This window comes from Pezoporus occidentalis, unplaced genomic scaffold (assembly GCF_034315485.1).
Source record: "Pezoporus occidentalis ecotype Australia unplaced genomic scaffold, CSIRO_AGI_Poc_V1 ctg199, whole genome shotgun sequence".
Taxonomy (NCBI): Eukaryota; Metazoa; Chordata; class Aves; order Psittaciformes; family Psittacidae; genus Pezoporus; species Pezoporus occidentalis.
The window spans coordinates 243730-258994 of NW_026913844.1; the positions used below are offsets into that span (position 1 = coordinate 243730).

Genomic DNA, 15265 nt, shown 5'->3' on the forward strand with positions numbered 1-15265 from the left:
GCAATGTAATGAGGTTGACAGTCTGATCACTTCTATATCAGATTCTTCAGGCCCCTGGGGAGGTGTGAAAGTGTTGGAGCTCTGCTGCTCTTGTATGGGGGGAAAAGCCAGGAGTTGTTCTGTATGGAAGACGTGCAGTTGGTTGCTGGGATGATGGAGCAGCAAAGCTCCTGCCTTGGAGCAGGAGGGACTTCAGAAGCAGAGCAGAGATGCTGAGGGGTTCGTTATTGGAAAGAAAAGCCAAACATCCCCTCCTTCCCCTCATGATCCTCTGACGGGGGAAGCCGCTTCCCTAGGGAGATAGTTCTGCTACTGGAAAAGCTGCTGTGACAGCAGGGGAGTGCTTGTGGGGAAAAGCCCTGTTACATAGACACCGATGTCTTCCCTTTTTCACCCAGTTAGGCAGGGTGTATATGCAGAGTGCTGTCACTGCTTACCTCCTTCCATGTCTTTCTTTGCCTGCTCCAGGCTACCAGGCAGTGAGGTGGTTTAGTTGTTTCAAGTGGGAATGCAGTTTGACCCCTTAATTATATTTCCCCCTGCTTTTAAAAGCATCCATCATTGATTATGCACGCAAAACTAGAAGCTCTGTCTTCAAACCAAACCGAGAGAGAACTCTGCATAGTTTTATTGTGAAAGCAAACAGAACACGACTGAGTATGATTCTGAAGCAGTGGTGTGCTCCTGTGCTTGCTTTACCCAGCACTTCAGTACTGGTGAGGTGTTAACAGCTGCAGTACAGATGTTGTAGTCTCCACACCTCCATAGCTCACAGCCCCTTCTGGCTAAGGTGCGTAAGTCGTTTCCCCCGGTCCAGTTCTTGATGGAGATGGTGGAGATGTTCCCTTTTGCCTTGTGCATGGAGCTGGGGACTCGTTGGAATAATGCCTCTTTTTTTTCCACTCTTCAATGTACATGAACAGCCACTGGAGACACGAATCACACAAAAGCCTTTTCTCCAGCCCGTGTCTCTGCGTTTGAATGCATTCTTCCTTTTGAGGGCTTGACCGCACATGGAACTTCTCAGGAACAGCTGCTCCCAAATAATTCCAGATGCAGACAGACCTCAAATACAATGTCCTGCTCTGTTTTGGGCCTGTTTATGCTGCCCTTTTCCAATCCCTTTTATTGCTCTTTAAGCTCAGGATTACCTCTTTGCTCATTTAAAAATACAGACTCTAGATACCTTAAAATCTCAGCATTCACACACATGAGCTGCATTCTTTGTGCCATGTGGCACACTGAAGATGCTCTGCTGCTGTTGGAACTGTCCCCCTAACAAGAGCTGAAGGATTTGGGGGGCTGCAGAGCCATTGGTACACAAGCAGTGAAGCCTTTGCTGCTTATAGACTTGAGGAGAGGGCTTTAGCCCCCTGAGAACCAGTTGTTTGGTTACACACCCAGGTAGGTCGGAAGTGCTGATGTGGCAAGAGAAGAGCTGAACTTGTTGGCCACAGGACTTGGTGAAGCTAAAGGTTTCCCCTCCCCAAATATTCATGTTGGTTTCTTGATTATGATTTGCCTTATTTCCCTCTTTTTCAGTGAGGAAATGTCAGAGCACATTACAAACCCTCTGACTCATTTTCAGCTGAGTCCCCGTGCACTCGGTTAACAATGGCAATGTACCTGACTGCATTTACACAGGCAGCAGCCAGAAAGAGCAGGGCTGGAATTGCTTGGACCTTTCTTGACTGCTCACTGTACAGGGAGGAGCATTCCCTGTGCCAGCTGGAATGCAGCTGCCCCTTAAATCTGGCACCTGATGTGGAGTCCTATCGAAGTACAGGGGGGTGGATAGATGACCTTCGGAGGTCTCTTCCAACCCAGTTCTGTGATTCCTGGGGCTAAAATCTCCTTCTTCTTCAGTACTTTTTGCTCCTTCGATGAGGAATGAAGTTGTTGAAAATACTTGGTGCTAACACAGCGTAGCTGTGATTTGAGTTTCATCATCGTTAAATGCACATTGCTAACAGGAAGGAGGTTGAAGCTGATTTGGTAGGCGATTTTACTGGGGTTTCTTTGGCTCTTCCCCTACCTCGTAAATGATTATGAGAGAAAACAACAGCAGAGAATTCCAGTTGCTTTTCAGTTATGCACTTCCTTTTGTGCTCAGTCTCTGTGCTGCAGTGGGGTTAATACATTTATTCTCCTGGCAAGCAGCACAGGCAGACATCCATCAGAGATAAAATGAGAAAGGGACTGTACGTGCGATATTGTGAGTTGAATTACGACGTGTTCTCTGTTTCCCTATCTTCACAGCGGCTTTACGGGCAGGTCTGAGCAAACGTGAGCTGAAGGAAGGGGGTGAGGTGTTGAGATCTGTCACACAGCTGTTAGGAGCAAGTGGGAGACACTAATGGTATTCCAATTATGTGCATACTCGGTAGTATACACGTACTGTGCTTCGGTAGAGTGAAGAAGGTAATAACGCACTTGCGTACATTGCAGCTTTTCTTTCCTCTTCTCTCTTCAGGGAATAGAAAGTAAGTTTGTCAGTGGCAGTAGGGTGGATCCCTTTCTCGGGGGTTGACTTTGCCCTGCCTGGCGCGGTGACGTTTCTCCTGCCTGTGCGTGAGGCTGTGACGGGCTCAGAGGTGGCTGACGCACTTCTCTGTGTGAGAGGAAAGGTCCAGTGCTGACTCACAGCCCTGTGCTGGAGCAGAGTGAGCAGCACGCTTCATTTAGAAGGGGTCACAGTCACATTTCTTCCTCCTGGACGTGAGGAAGAGCTTCTGTACAATGAGGGTGGTAAGCACCAGAGAGGTGGTGGTTATGCCATCCCTGGAGACATTCAAGTCTATGGATGCAGTTCTGGGCAGCCTGGTCTAGTTTTAGATGTCCCTGCTCATTGCTGGGGGTTGGACAAGATGAGCTTTGAGGGTCCCTTCCAACCTAAACTGTTCCTGTGATTCTAACAGGGTTCACAAAAGGATTTCTCCATTTAATTCTGGACTACAGCTTCTTCCAGGCATTCATCTCTTCCATTAGATGAGAATACTTTTTCCTAGTGCTGTCTTATACCAGAGATTGTGGGGTTTGCTGTTCATTGTTTTCTTATGGGAATCCCTTGCCCGAGTCTGCACAGTCACTCAGAGACTGACAGGCTCATTGGAATGAAATGCTGAGCTACTACAGTGGCATTTCATCTCTCTCTTGACCCCTCCAGCGTTTCAAACCCAGCAGTCAAGTCAAGTCACTGAAACCCCTCCAGATTGCTTTTCAGAAGTGCCTTTTCAGGTGCACTTTCATTATTTATGGGGTTTTCATTTGAATCCAGTTTGAGCTTTTAAATGCAAGACAGGTGCTTCCCTCTGCACCATGGGCTCATCACTGTAGGGAAAGCTGAGAGCGTTTCTGCACTCGTTGGCTCCGTGACTGGAGCTTTGCGAATACGAAATGCTGGGAGTCTTGCAGTGGAATGACAAGGAATTCTAACAGTGAGCCTTGCACGGTGTATTGCGAAGGTCATGGGCAGTCCCAGCGACATCTGTGCTCATGGAGGTCTTAGTGGTTGGTCTGGCAATGAAAATACCTCCCCATTGCTCCTCAGCTCCTTGAAAAACAGCAAGAAAGGGTTCTTTTTCCTTCATGGGCATGTAGAAATGTTAACACATTCTGTCTTCTTTCTGAAGGGCATCTGGATCCAGCTTCATATAGAATTGTGTTCTACTGCGGCAGCATCTCCTGCTCCCTGCAGGGCTTTATAAATACACACTAGCACTGGGTAAAGGTGGAGTTGCAGGTACTGGAAAAGGCCCTACCCTCATGCTCTTTGCCCCATGGAGCTGATCTTTGTCTCCTCCAGGGAAGCGACAGCCACACGTATGTGTATTTTCAGTTACTTGTGTGTATCACATTGAAGTACCCTGAATGCTTTCTCTTCAGAGTCTGTGCTCCAGCTCCTCAGCAGCAAGGGGAGGACAAGGTGTTGATCTCCCCTGGCAAATGAGACCTCCTATCTGATTACAGCTAACAGTCCATGGACATAAGATACGGTAACAGATACCCAGTGAGATGCAAAACTGTTGCTGAATAGCAGCTGATGCCCAGTGGGCTTTTTAATTAGGACCTGGCCTCTTTTTGAACCAAGATGTACCTCTATAGAGGAAGATTTTGGATACATTTTGGCTCATAAAGCACCAGAAGGTAATGTTCTTTTCCCCTCTTCCTCTATGCGTTTTCCTTTTTGGTAAGGAGATGTAGTGCTGGTGAGTCTGGGTTTTGGTGCTCTGGGGTTTTCCCTGCCCTGATGACAAGATGAACTCTCTTTTCCAAGCGTTACGGTGGTGAGGAGGGGATGTGAGGAGTGAGGAATGGATGAGTAGCTTTCCAGGACATATCCTTTGGCTGTTCTGTAAGGCCAGACCTCAACAGGAATCATTTGGAAGTGCCGCCAGGCTGCTCTGGTCCCTGGAAGTTGTGTTATATCTTACAATTCTACTCTCTAATTTACTATGTTCTTACCTTTTTTACTTCTTAACCTATTCTCTCACAGCTTTCTGGTTTTGCTGAGTTATTCCTTAGGCACTAAAAGGTCTCTTTTGCAGGTGTCTGTCCTAAAATCATCAGGATTTCTAAGGGGTGTGTGTGTAAGCTTGAAATGAACGTGCACTGATACCACCAGTATCTCTTTCCTTTGGGAAGGCCAATAGCCTGGTCACTTCCTTACCCTGCCTTTGTGCACAAGAGCCAATGTAATAGAAACACTTCCATTTGCCACACTACCCGTTGGGTGCTTGAGACAACTCCTTGCAGAAGTGGAACCAAGCTTTCTTCTTTGTTCTGTCAGTAAATCTCCCCATCACCTCTCCTTGTAGGTCAGCGTATTGCATGTGCATCCCTTTTTAATGCCGTCAGTGGTGTGCTTGCCCTGGTAGGTACTTTACCACTCATTAAGGCTTTCTTTGTCTATCTATTGATTTTCCCAAGAGGGCATTTTATTACTGACAGCCTGAGTGAGGGCAGTTAAAGGTTGCAGTGAAATACTCCAGCTTCTGATGTGATGCAGTAGGCAGTGGAATGAAATATTCCCTTAGATGCAGTAAAAAGAAACCTCTATTAGCATGCTGTGGTACCCGTGAGTTAGAATGCTGCCAGGTCTCTCTTCACAGTAACTTCTCCCCTACGTGCATCATTGTTCCGTGTTAGTGTGCAACCAGCGTGGAGTTAAAGTGTGTTGTCCATGCTCATGTTTTATGGAGAGAAGGCTGTTAGGAAGGAAGGAGGGCAGGCAGGACTCTGGGGTTTTACTCCAGGGCTGAGTCTTCTTGTGCATTATTTACACCAGTTTTAGGCAAGGGTAACAAAAACAGCTATTTTATGGGAACGTCCTGGCTGAATTTGAAGGGCTGTGTATAAATACATATACAGAGAGCTGTATATATAAAGTATAAAGATGACTTCAGGGCAAAATCTTATCTTATTCCCATTGGTTTTGAAACAGGATTGGTGGTGGCTTTAGTGGCTGTGTGAAATTTCCAGCAGGATTGCCCTTGTCTGTTGGCTTCTCCTTGGATTGCATCCATCCAGCCCCACTAACACATGGAGTCATGGAGTGGTTTGGGTTGGAAGGGACTTTAAAGCTCATTTAGCTCCTTAAAGCAGTTGCAGGGACCCCTTCCACTTAGACAAGGTTGTTCCAAGCTAGGTATAAAGCCCCAGCTCCTTGCAGGGTTTCATTTCTCAGTGGTGGGAATGGGCAGTGCCTTGTGTTAGGTGGTATGGCCACAAAGGAGAGCATTTAGAAGGTCATTTTAAGCACTGTTATCTCTTCAGCTGCTCTGGCCAGATTTTGTGGCCTTTCCTCCCCCTTCCTTCTGACTTTATAGTTCCCTGCTTTAGCCAGCCCAGTTACACGGATACATTCCATGGCCCAGAGAAGGTGTTGGCATCCTCTCAGCTTCTATTCTGCATAAGGAGAATGGTTGCAGAGGTAACACGTAGCATCGATACTGGTGGAAGCAGGCCAGGAGTGATTTTAAAGGCAGAGGAGGAGGAAGTGATAAGACACGGTATTTCTCATGAGTGATGGGAAGGAGTTTCAGTTACCTGATACCCCTCTTTTCTACCCCTTGGAAAGCACATCAGCATCTGCTTCAATGTCACAGCACTTCACCGCGTGGCTCAAGCAGCAGCTACCTGCACCCTTGCTGCTTCCCCTGCAGCTGGTGCCAGGCTGAAGGGTAACTGATGTGTCAGTGGCAATTTAGAGGATTAAATGTTCTTGAAAAGCTGCTGCAGGAAGGTTTGTAACGGAGGGAATGTGTTCAAAGTGAGCCCTGAAAGCTGCACAGCTTTCCTTCTCCATCTGCTCGGACTGTGTTAGCTGTGTTTAACAGATTACATTGCACCTTCCCGTTTCAGGGAGGGCTCCTGAGCCTCAACAGCAACGGGAGAGGTGTCCTGTAGAGTTATGCAGGTAAAACAGGAGCTTCAGGAAGGTGAGAACAGCAGAGGAGGTGCACAAATACCACATCACCTTCGTGTCCTCGCCGCTCTTGTTGGTGTTACAGGCCAGGAGATGGGGGCAACGCTCCTGCTTTGCTTCCTGGGCTAGGGCTGGGTTCATTTTCTGCCTTCCCTGTGCTAGGGGCCTGGCTTTAGCTTCCTATCACATTGAGAAGCAGGTTCCCAACCTGCCCAGGCAGCAGCAGTGGTGAAGCAGGGGTTAAAGGAGCTCGGTTTCCTGCTCTTCTGCTTACTCAGGTGTGCTGCAAAAGGGGAATAGAGAATGGCTGATCAGGAGAAACAACTTTGTGCGCGGAGCTTGCGGGACCAGGCACAATTCCAGGCTGGGAACTCTTCTCGTTTCTCTTTGTTTCACTTATTTTCCCTCTGGTAGCTGTCATTCCTTATGGAAAAGCCTGTCCTATCCGCAGCTATAGTTTTCTTCTGTATTTTTTTCTTCGTGCTGAGTCATTGCCCAACTCAACAGTCATTTCTGTGCTCGCTTCCTGGAGTCTCGAATGGGTTTGCCACGGCCCTTTCTGCTTCCCTCTTACGTGCAATACAACTGCACTGGCTTCCAGCACAGCAGAACTGCTCTCCGATGGTGCCACGGTACCTCTCTGTGATCAGGGTGAGTGGGGATTGGCAGGATTTGTCCTGGGGAGCAGATCAGTAGGCTGTTATTCCTGGGGTAACGTTAACATGTGGGAATTACTCATTTTCCTTACACCAAGGCAGCCAAGGAATGCAGACGTGTTACCTTATAACCGAGGGGCAAAAAACTTCCTTTGCTTTTGCTTTCTCATGCAGCATCCCACTGTTGGCTCCTGCAGTTAAACACCTTTCATCTCTTTCATCCTCTATAATGCATGAGAGGGGTCTTTGTTTTGTTGTTTGTTGAGTATCTTGCCAATCCTGACTCATCTATGAATATGTGTTTCGCTTTTCTCCCCTCTTTTTGTCCCCCCTTTCCTTCTGCCTTTCGAAGTGGGTTGCTGTTTCAAGCACTCTCTTGGCCTGGCTGATGTAAAACTGAAGAGGTTACCTAAACCTCATTAATAAGTGTGTTTTAAAAGGGGCATAATTCCTGACTGATGTTTCAGCAGTGGTAAAAATGCTGTTCTCAGCTGCAGGTTGGTTCGTAGCTGCAGGTTGTGATGTTCAGATGTTAGTGCTCTTAATTTGCTTTTCAAATCGGAAACAGAACCTTCACCTTTTTTCTTCCTCTTCAAGTGTTTGTGTTTCAGATGCTTCCCCCCCCCATATAATCAGAAATCACAAGAACCAACACAACTATTCCTTTTCCTGAGCTCTGGCATTCCCAAATGATTTGAGTGACATTGCATGATGAAGCATTGCAGCAACCTCCGCTCCTCAGCTTCTAGCCCTGGCAAAGCTAAGATAAATATCCAAATCCTCTTCACTCAGTATGAAGGGACACACGTACACATGAGGATGGGATCTGCAAAAGCCCACAGGAGGCTCCGTAGGGCAGGAGGTGGCCAAAGTCAAAAGGGCTCTGAGGAGAGTGAAGATGTTGCTCATCCCCTCTTGTGGACCAACCTTCTAGAGCAGGTGAACTACAGCAGTAAATGCCCCATCCCTGGCAGTGTTCAAGGCCAGGTTGGACACAGGGGCTTGGAGCAAGCTGCTCCAGTGGAAGGTGTCCCTGTCCATGGCAGGGGTTGGAACTGCATGAGCTTTAAGGCCCCTTCCAGCCCAAACCCATCTGGGATTCCCTGATTCTGTGTTGTGTCGGAAAGAGGCATTTCCAGCCCTGCCATCTCCATTAGGCCAAGAGGAGCTGCTGTGGTGGGGGCTTTGCTGCTGATCCAGTGAAAGCCAGTCCTTTTGGGGATGTATTTCTTTATCCTCCAGTGTCTGTGGAGAGGGGCCAGCACCTCTGCTGCCATGGGGAGAAGTGGGGAGCTGCCCTTTTGGCACCAGCAGAGCCCTTTGCATTGCTTCTTACTGTTACAGAAACCTCCTTGCTGGATGAAAGTGCTGTCTTGAAGCTGTGCTGCACAAGCACTTGAATGATGCTGATCTCTGCAGCCCAGTCCTCCTGGGTTTAGTGGGCCTAGGCAGCCTTTCTGTACGTAGTTTATGGCTTTCCCTCTGAGTTCTTTTCCCTGAGTCTCATTGTTTTCCCTCCGGGCCCTGATAAAGGAGTTTGGTGCTCACCTGCCTTTGGATAGAAGCTGTGTGTGGTTAGGAACTGTGAAACCCAAGTGATTTCCTGCTTCAGGCCCAGTCTTCCTCTGAAATACAGGACAAGCTGTCAGTTACTTTGGGAAATGGATGGAGGTATTCTCTTTGCTCACCTCTTGTCTGCTTTGATGCAGATAGTCCTTACCTTGATGTCTTATAGTCTCCTGACATACCCAAGTGCAGCATAATTGGGGTCACTGGGCCCTAGGCAATAGTGCTTGTTGTCAGAAATCCTTATAATCCCAGGTTTCACATGGTATTTCAGTGTTGTGCTCCTTTGAGTAGCCTTTAGAGTTAACGGGTTTGTTTTAGGATGTTCCACCTCTCAGCCTCTGCTCCAAGCAGAAAAAGCAATCTAAATTGGCTTGGCTAATTGTTCTTTCTCTAGTCATCCCTTTGGCAGCAGGGTTTCCATTGCCAGCAGACATGGTACACTTCTGTCCCTAAAGTCTGGGAGAGGGAGGTAAAAATGACTGGGGACAGTAGTGGATGCAGCTGCATCCTTGAGACCTCAAGACAAGGGAGAGCAGTGGCTTCTTTCCTCTATGTTGAGGCTTATTCACTGGAAAAGATACTTAAGGAATTACTCTGAAAGGGCCAAGTGAAGGTGGTTTGGGCTCTGTTTGCAGTGCTGTGCACAAGGGAAGAATGGAATTGTGCTCTGAAGCACTGCGAGACAATTCGACCCGTACAGCACCTTCATCTTCTGGTCCACGTCCAGCTCTCAGGTGCTGCTTCACGTGTCACCCCTACGTCTTCCTGTGCTGCTGGCTCTTCCCTTTCCTCATCTCATCCATCAGGATGGGTGGCCTGGGAGGTTTGTCCTGGTCAGCACTTTGCTGTTCCAGCTCTGTGTGAGCCTCAAGATGACCCGTTTGCTCATGAGACACATCTCTGCTGTCGGGAAATAATCACGGTATGGCTTTGCTCATGTCATGCCTCTGTGACCCCCATGTGTTAAATCTGACCCTGATGACTTACTGTAGCTGTAGACCTCTGTTTAGCTGGTCAAGAACAGTCCAGTGGGAATAATAAGAGTGAAACATGTAAGTAGTGGTTTCTAGACATGAAAGGATGGAGCAGCCTCTTGTTTGCTGTTGGTGCCATCCAAATGGAGTGATAGTAGCACAGGTAGGAAAAGCGCTGTTGTGAATAAGATGCAAGAGGGCACCGCACCTTTCAGCCTAGATTTAAAGTCAGAACAACTGTAGCTATTCTATTCTCTGTTTAGTGCTCAAGGGCAGGTTGGACAGAGCTTGGAACAGCCTGGACTAGTGGAAGATGTCCCTGTGGTCTCAGTGCCGTTTCATGTTAGGAGCAGTTGTCATTTAACAGCATGCGAGGCTCATTGTAACTGATGAGTTGATTGCCCTTGAGCATCGCTGAAAGCATCAGTTTCCCAGTATGTGCTTCTATGAGGAAAGATCACATTTGGCTTTGCCCTGGCACTCAGCTGCAGCCGAGAGATCAGATAAATGTCCTTGGATGTAGGTTGGGGTCATTCTTTACAGTTTGGGGTATACTTTGATCTCTGCTGTGTTTGGGTGAGCTGTAAGCAGATGGGGTTCATTACTGCTATGGGTTACTGGAAGAGTTGAAGACTCCAGAACTGCTTTTGCTGGGCAGAGGGGAAGGAATGAGGCTGGTTTGGGAGAAGGTGTGATCTTAACAAGTCAAAGGAGGTGGCAAAGGAGCATTGCTGCCCAGTGCAGCAGGAAGGCAGGAGCACACAGTCCTTTCCCATCTCTCTTCCGTGTTGTAAGTTTAGAGCTGCTTTTAGTAGTTTATTAATTGTAAATGAGAGGTTAGTGCCCTTTCTCCCTGGAGGAAAATACCTTTAATACTTTCATATTTGTTCCTGAATCTAATGAAAGAAATCCAAGGCAGGGCTCAGCGATTCTGATTGTTCAGTGATTTCCTAATTCCTTTTCTTAAAGTGATAAGAAAAACCTATTCCTGAAGAACTGTTTTAGTGACTGCCGCTGTGTTCTTCTGCAGGAAAATGCCAAGCACCTACTGAAACTGTTCTTTTATGTGTTGCCAGATAACAGAGCAGGTTTGTTCGGTAATATATGCATGAGGATTCTGTGATTATAAAGCTTTTTAATAGCTAAGAACATGTCTCAGAGCTTGTAAAAGCTGAATATCCCACAGACTTATTCTTTTCATAAAGAGTTTAAAGGAATTCCAGTTATGCAAAACTTGGATGCCAGTTGTTGCAGCCCAGTTCAACAAAGCTCTGGAGGTACACGTTCCATTCCTTCCAGAGCATGAAGTCCATATCCCTCTATTTTACTTAGGGAGATGGTGATACTGAGTTGAGGCGTAAGACACCATCAGGTGAGATAGGAAGTAGTAAAAGAAGCTGTCACCGCTGTGGCAGAAGAGCAGAGCAAAGGGAAGGGGGGTCTGTTAGTTGCTGTTTGTTGCCTCCCTCCTTACCCCTTGATGGATGTGCAAAGCATCTCTTCAGTGGGTGCATCTTTGACACCTTGATGGTACTTTACACCTGGGAGGGTGCTGAGGCACCGGGTGCCCAGAGAAGCTGTGGCTGCCCCATCCCTGGCAGTGCTCAAGGCCAGGTTGGACCCAGGGGCTTGGAGCAAGCTGCTCCAGTGGAAGGGGTCCCCTGCCCATGGCACTGGATGATGGGTATATCTGCTTGTGATATACTGTTACTCTATTAATTATTCTCGTTGAGTGGCTTCCCAAACAATTGAATTTTGGCTGCCCGACCCTGAGCTTCCATCAGAAGCAGCAATTGCAGCTTTCAGCTTGGTTGAATCCATCACAGTAAACCATTTAGTTATGCCAGGTCTTCATGTTGTGGTCGAGGATTAAGTGCAATCCATTTACCATTTGTTTATTTATGATGGAGGCTTTAAGCTGACCTTATTGGTCTCTTCTGTCTTCACGTTGTACGGTCCTTGAGACAGAAACCTTTATATAGTGCAGATGGACATAATGGAATCAGGAAGGTGTTGACAAAGCTGATTTGAAACATGGGAAATGAAACCCTCTCTCAGGTCAGCACTGGCAGCCTTCAATTCCCATCTTTTGTTTCATTTTTCCTGGGGCTCCTGAGCTATCTCTGCTTCCCATATCCCACAACTCTTTTCTTCCTTTCCACTGCGTTAGTTTTAATTTCATGGACACACAGTTTACTTGAAACCATTCTGATTTGGTGGTTTTTAACCCCACTAAAGCTGAGCTTTCAAGGCACCTCTCTGTCCGTTCACTGTTGGCTTTTACCTGTCCATGCAGCGACTGAGACCTTTGGGATTGAATCCTGTCAAGACTACTTGATTCCATGGGAAGAGACAGGGATGCTGTTATGCCAAAGGGCCTTGAAGTGTTGATACGTGCTGTGGCTCACCCATAGTGACATCCTGAAGCCGAAAGTAACCTGTCTCTGCTGTTCCCCTCGTCCTTGAGCACTGTCTGGCAAACTGAAGAGTGCTTATTGAAGGCAAACGTGGTTGCTAGGAGCAAGGGAGATGAGCCAAGTAGATGTAGAGGTCCCTGCACATGATATTTGCAAGCAGTGCAAAGCTCAAGCCATAGTTCTTTTTAGTGTGATATTTTGGCCTTTTGTGCAAATTACTTGAGTGCATAAATACCAGTTTTCATCAGCTGGTGTTTTGGAGCTCCTTGGCTTTCAGGATAAGTTTGTGTCAGCGCAGTGTGGCTTTTTGGGGTAACATTTATAGCGCAGAAACCATCCCTTTCTGTGGCGCTCTGAATCCTCTTGTATCGTTGGTTCTGGAGGGCAAAGCTTTTACATTGGTGCATCACCATGTTAGGTAATAAATACACTAATAAATCAGCTCCCACCTCTCATATTGAGGTCAGAAACAAGAGCCATTCGTGGGAGAAGCAGCAAGGAAAGCTGAAATGCCTCATGTCCCCATGGGGGAGCACAACCTCAAGATCAGGCTTGGCATTTCATTTAAAGCTCATATAGCCAGGCCCCAGCGAGGCTCTGTCAAGCAGACAGTTCCCCCTCTGCTATGAGGAGCCTGGCATTCAAAATGCTTCCTGCTTCTACCAGCACAGGGCTTTTAAGCCACCTCTGCAAGGCATTTGTCAGCAGCCTCGTGTCCTTCCGAAGGAGGGCAGTTCATCCGTGTATCACCAGCATGGAGGTGACAGCAGAGCCCATGATAGTTGTATTTTGGGGTCTGTTGTGGGGCACAGGATGTGCCAAAGTGCCTCAAGCAGGGGAACAAGGGTTCTTGTGGGGATCCCACAATGATTTAAGAGCTTCTGTCCTTTCTTCTACAAGGATGCTGGAGAGGGGCTCTGCATCAGGGACTGTAGTGATAGGACAAGGGGTGATGGGTTCAAACTGAAACAGGGGAAGTTCAGGTTGGAGATAGGGAAGCTCTTCCCTGTGAGGTGCTGAGGCGCTGGCACAGGGTGGCCAGAGAAGCTGTGGCTGCCCCATCCCTGGCCAGGTTGGACACAGGGGCTTGGAGCAAGCTGCTCTAGTGGAAGGTGTCCCTGCCCGTGGCAGGGGATGGAACTGGATGAGCTTTAAGGTCCCTTCCAACCCAAACCACTCTGGGATTCCATGATTCTCCTCCCTGTTTGATTTAAGGAGCTCTTCCCACAAACCCACTTCTGGGACCAGCAGATTGAGCACGTGGAAAAGCTGTTTCTTGATACAGTTTGCTCATGGACAAATGTACATCCCCGACTTGAAATTCATCAGCTTGACCTGCCAGAGAACTTTAAAGAATGGGTGTGAATGTGGGCTGGGCCTTGTGTGAAATGTCCTGCAAACATTTGTTCCAGTACATTTGCTTCTCAATTCACAATGAAGAAGGATTCATTCAGCTGAACAGGGATTGCTTAATGGCCTCTATGCAGTCCGAGCCTTTATTAATGTAATGGTGTCAGCCTGCATTTGAAGGGCATTTAGAGCTGCTCAGCACTTGAAAAAGTGGCATTTTAAATAAAATCGGGGTTCTATTCCTATGGCTCCTGTTAAATTTCCCAGTGGATTTTCAGTCATTTACAACTCCCATGGAACAGCCAAATACCTGCTCCCTGCAACAGTCTTTAATGTGTATAGAATATGGGTGTCAGTGTTTGTAAGTGCCAGTGGGACCCTGGATCTTCTCCCCTCTCATGGAAAAGAATCCATGGCAGCAGCAAGATGAGGGATGGATGGAGAAATAATGCTTAGAAGTGTTGTTGCTGATGGATGCCAGACCCTGAGGTTTGGTTTCCTTGTCTGTGTCATCTTCGAGAGCGCAGAGTTGAAGTAAAGGCTGTTGGAGCAGTGTGAAAAACAGGAGCATCTTGAGCAGCTTCCACCTTTCTGACCCTACTCAGACCCATATGTCACTACTGCCAATCCACAACGTTCATTTTCCATCATCCCCATCATGGATAGGGAGGAAAAAGCCACTGGACTTAGTGTATAAGGGACTAATACAACCTGTAGCATCTTGAGCCTTCCTCCGTCTCTTGTCTCAGATGGCATGGAATGATGCAGTTACAATTAAAGATAAGTAAGGGTTCAGAGGTGGTTATCAAGTGGTTTTAATTGTGTTAGAAAATCTTTAGGATTCCACCTTTCTTATGGTCCTGTGACTAAGGGTTTCATTTTTATCAGTAGTAGAATATTGTGCTAAATCAGTCTGGGAAATGCCCTAAGATTTGGTTGCAATATGCAATTGGACACACAAAGAGTTGGAGTTTCTCATGGAGCTCTATGGACATAATGAGATTAAATGAGAGCAAATAGATGGGAGTCTATTAAAAAGGTCTGCTGACATCTGTGTTTGTCCACTGTGAGGGCAGACCCAAGAACCACAGGACACGTTATTCTCTGTGCTCAGACCGCCACAGGGCCTGAAGCATCATCCGGGAGGAGCTGAGCAGTGGTCCCTGTAACAAGGCTGAGGATAGACTGTGTGTGATACAACCATTCAGAAGGCTTACTTCTTGAAAGGAAACCACATCTCTGCTAAGGAATCCAGGAGGAATTGCCCTAAGCCTGAGGAGTTGTGTAGTAAATGAGTTTGTAATCCAGAGTGCTGATAAAGGTGTAAATTCAGTCTCATGTTCTTTCATATAATGAGAAAGTGTTCATTGTGGTAAGCTGCTTGTTTTAAGCATGGGGTTGGAAGCTGGGTCTTGCCCATGTTACCCATCCTTTTGTTCCAGCACCCACTGGAATTAGACTGAATGCTGTCCCACAGCATTAGACTGAGCTGCTGAGGGATGGTTTGGGCAGAATCCTTGTCTACAGCTGCAGTAAACCAAGCCCCAACACTCTGAAATGCTGAGAAAAGCCTCACTGGGCCTCATTCAATATCATGAGGTTGATTTAAAGAACTATGGACTTTTTTCCCCCCTTTTTGTTTCAGTTTCTCTCTTGTTTTGGAGTTACACAACCCGGTTTGTCCTTGTAAGATCAGTGAAAATAAGTGGCAAACTCCTCATGTGGTGGAGAAAGAGGCCACATCTTCTCACTCTTGGTATGCAAAGAAGGAGGAATGAAAGAGCCACCTCTCTGAAGGTTTCAGGTTCACAAAAATCGCATTCTTTTGACCACATACATGTCAAAGGTGCCCATCTGAGCTGGCATCACACC

General features: G+C 47.2%; 1 protein-coding gene across 7 annotated transcripts in view; it reads left to right on the forward strand.

Moving 5' to 3' along the window:
- The window catches only part of ARHGAP32 (Rho GTPase activating protein 32), a 176211-nt gene that overhangs the window by 57027 nt on the left and 103919 nt on the right, over nucleotides 1-15265 (forward strand). The window lies entirely within an intron of this gene.